Consider the following 4,310-nt stretch of genomic DNA (forward strand, 5'->3'; position numbering starts at 1 on the left):
CAGTTTTTTCAGAACCTCCCTCAAGGTTTCGCAGAGCAACTACATGAAGTTTAGGATAGTGGTGATGCCTTTCCAAGGGACACTTCCGCAGCGCCAACAAGACCGCATCCGGGCTCTCCTCATGAGGTCCCCCCTTGGCCCTCCCCCGATGGTACCCTTAGCGTTCTCGATCGACATAGCCCGGGAGTGGCTGCTGTCAACACGGGAGTCAATCCTCGAGGTAAGCCGCTGGTAATTCTTTCCTTTTTGTTCCCAATTTTCAAGCTCCTAGTTTGAAGATATTATTTGCTAAATGCTTTGTGCAGGATGCTAGCGTCAAGTTGGAACAAATGAGGATCTACAAGCACAGAGTCTCAATCCTCAAAGACTCTCTGGAAGCAAGAAGGCCTCAAGACCTGCAGGGATTGCTTGCCGAGAATGGCTCTCTAGATGCTATCTATAATTGGCTACAGGAGATGAAGGATGAAGTGCTTGAGCTAGCTAGTAAATATGAGGAAGCCCTGAACTTTGACAACAAGCTTTAGGAAGAGAAATTCTGGCTCTCTGAAGGAAAAGGATTAACTTCTAACTGGTTATTGCTAGTTGTATCCCCATGAAATTAGTAGGCCACTTTTTGTAAGGTCTGAAACTTGGCCTTTGTGCCTGTCCCTAGTGTTTTCTAACTCAAAACCCCCTAAATCTGAGGTCAGTACCAAGCGAACAGGTGCATTGAACAAAGTTTGTCTTCCCTTATTCGCTTGGTACTGACCTCAGAAAAGTGTAATAGCAAATATCCTTAATAAAGACGATGGTTAGTACCAAGCGAACAGGTGCAACAAACAGGGTTTACCTTCCCTTATTCGCTTGGTACTGACTACACAAAGTACAAGTGCATAAAATTGTAGTAGCATACCTCTTCACTGTGTGTAGAGTTCTGCGTCACTAAAGCACTGCAGAATAGGAGTAAGAGAAGGATGCACAATAAGGAGGAGCACTAGAGAGTAAGAGGAGATGCGCAAAAAGGGTTGGGATGGTTTGATTACCACGTAGCATTGATGGGGGTAGAGTAAATTAAAATGATGGGTAGTAGAGGACGCGAAAAGAGATAGAAGAGCGCTCATCTGGGGCGAGGGTATAGTTGAAATGTTTGATGGGGCTACTACCTCTAAACTTAGAATGCTTACCTCGACAAGGGTGAAAAATCACTTATGACTCTGTTACACCTGAGATTGTGGTTGGTAAATCGTACTGCATGGAAATCTGAGCCCATTTATTACTGGTTGTCCTTGTGAGCGCAGCCCACGTGCCTTTTTCGAGTGACTGTTTAGAGTCAGATGCCAATCACCATTGTAGTTGCCATCTCCATCTACAAGTGCAACAAACAGATTTCCATTGCCTTTGACTTTTTTGTGCTCTTCCCCTTGGCCAGCTCTCGTGATCCTGCATTTAGAGTCAGACGTCGATCGCCCTTGTAATCGCCATCTCCATCTCCAAGTAGAACAAACAAATCGCCGTTGCCTTTGCCTTTTCTACGCTCTTCCCCTTGGCCACCTCTCGTGATTTTGCGTTGAGCGACCTCCACTAGGTTGAGTCCTTTGTTGCCATGTCACCATCACCAACTTCTGATTCTTGCTGCCAGCGGCCTGCGACATCACCATCCAACTTGGTGCCATTGGATATTGTAGAGACAGGTTCTTTCTCCTTGCTTCTCTCCCCTTCCTGTGTGTTGTTAACTATGTGCGCACCAAAGCCACTGTGTTACGGGGTTAGAGCACAATTGGAACAACACTCCGAGGGCTAAAGAGTGGTCATTAGGGTAAGATTAGAAGTCTCGCACTGCATGGTTGGAATAATCCTTATGTGATCGTGCTTGAGTTTGGGCATAGTGAGTGAGTAGGCCTATATATCTATCACTGATAACATTAAATGCTCTGTTCTTATCTACCTGTTCCAAATGCTTAGGTAAAAAACAAGCGAATAGGGCCCTTGAGATATTCTTGGGGCCCCTATTCGCTTGGTTATGACTCAAGTGACATCACCTTTTATGACATTAGTGCACAGGACAAAACCAAGCGAATAGAGACCTTGAGGAGTACTCGAGGCTCAATATTCGCTTGGTTATGACACCAAATAGTTCTAACTTGATTTTTCTTTCAGTCATGGGGATCATAGTCCTGGAGATAGACATTGTGGGCGAGGATACATGTGAAGAAAAACTATTCATGTTCTTATACAACGCCCGTGCTCATCACCATGCACCAGAACTATCAGGAATGTTAATTGCAAAGTTTTCTATACAGAGGATTATAGATTGCTCATTTGAGTACCTACAAACCCAATTGCAATAGTATGAGGAAGTCACTTGTGACAGTTGATGGCATGAGATATGTGCACCCAGCCAACCTTGACCCTAACAAGAGTGCTTCAAGGAGACTTAATCACTGTCTAGAAAAGTGTCCATCCAATGCACTGCTTGTACAAGACAGGTGTATGAAGCACTTCAAAAAGTGTCGTTTAGTGGAATTCTACCACGGGTTTGTCTGTTGCTTATACTTGCAGACGGATAGTGAGTTAGAGACTTCCTAGTCAACAACTTTTGGTATAGTTGTCCATTGGCGCCAAAGCAAGGTAGACTATGTGGAGGTGCAGTTCGACCCAGAAGAAGAGCGGGTAGATGTATTAAAGGAAACATTTGATGTGGGCTTAACTCTTGCTTTTCTTGCGGATGCAGCAATAGGGTACAAGCAAGAAAGCCCAAGTAAGGAAGTGACTTTGCCTCTGAATTGTGCTCCCAACTTTGCTATGGCGGGCGACACCCACTATATTCTTCTCACAAATATCATGCATGAGCTCAATATACGGGAGGACTAATTCCTAGCCGCAATTGTGAATTTTTTGTGAGACAGACATGTGGTTTGTGGATGATGATGGAGTGCACCAACATCTTATTGTTGACACAGCTATACGCGACTCATAGTTCACTTCAGGGTGGCAACTGATCAAAGATACATTCAATGAAGCAAAGTCCAGAGAGGAAAATTTGCCAACAGATGAGCTGTTTGAATCGACAACAAAACAGCTCGGCTTGGAAAACATGGGTAGGCCCGTGGCACCCATAGCTCAGGTAATGAATAGTCAGTCTAATCACTTGTGGGGGAGGTCAATGCTAGAAATGGACGAGAATCAGATGGTAATTTTTGTTGTCCATTTAGATGGTATTGGAGATGGTCCAGTGATAAAATATCATAATCATTTTTTTTGTTGACAGGTGCTAGTGTATGACGATAGTTTCCTTAGAAGAGCGCGAGGCTCACCGCAAGGGCTTGTCACTGGAGTCCAATGCAAGGATGTGGCGTTGTCTCACTACATCAGGTTTCAACCACAAAAAGGTTTGTAGAAACAATTCAAGTACTTGGCAATTGTACTCATCTCACTTACGGCCCATAAATTCATTACAATTTTTATGTAGATCATAGTATACCACAAGGAATACTCCGAGGACAATGCAAAGTTCCCACTGTTTGCAATGAAAGTTATTACAAGATTGTGTGGTGTGCACCCCGTACCACTAAATGCAGAAAGACTAATTCTAATTGAGAAACAGTTTGCTCTACACGTATTTGGCGTTGGGTATGGGTGACAAGCACTCAGAGCCCCCTATTTCATGTCCACACAGCTCAGGCTCTCGTTGCAGGGGTTGCAGACCCGGAGAGCTTAGATCCATACAATAAGCGGTTGTTTCTGAGGGAAAGAAGATGCCTGATGCCCGTGGGGATGCTGCCATGAATAGAGGAACGAGCTCGTCTACAGAGCTTGCACATCGAAGAGGTACAAAGTGATGAAGAAGGAGGTGCATCGAAGAGGATAAAAACGATGGGCTCGGGTCCATCTTCTCCCGCTCCTGACTCGTGATCGTCGCCACCTCGCATGGCGCTTTCCCGCATTTGAAGCTCCCAAGCCATCTGTTTCTTCTCTTTGCGGATGTGTTGTAAAGACCGTGTAATTTCTGAACTCTTAAGAAGTCCCTTCTCCCTTGCTCTATGAATTAGTCATCTATAAGTCCATTGGTGTAACTCTAATAGGCTATTGGCCTTATCCTTTCCTCCCCCATGTCTAGTGTGCTTAAAAAAACATGTTCTTGCCATGTAGTGGGTTTTTTCCATGCCTTGTGTGGACCATATTGATAGTGAGCCGTATGTCTTCGCAAAATATGGACCATGGTTGAACAGTATGTGCTGCATTGAAATTTAAAAAAATGGTCAATAGAGTACAATTTAAAATTTGGTTTTGTATACGTAGAATGCTAACCCACCATGTAATGTGTGATATGT

The sequence above is a fragment of the Adiantum capillus-veneris genome, chromosome 20 (genome assembly GCF_014529385.1).
Source record: "Adiantum capillus-veneris isolate H3 chromosome 20, ASM1452938v2, whole genome shotgun sequence".
In the NCBI taxonomy this organism is placed as follows: domain Eukaryota; kingdom Viridiplantae; phylum Streptophyta; class Polypodiopsida; order Polypodiales; family Pteridaceae; genus Adiantum; species Adiantum capillus-veneris.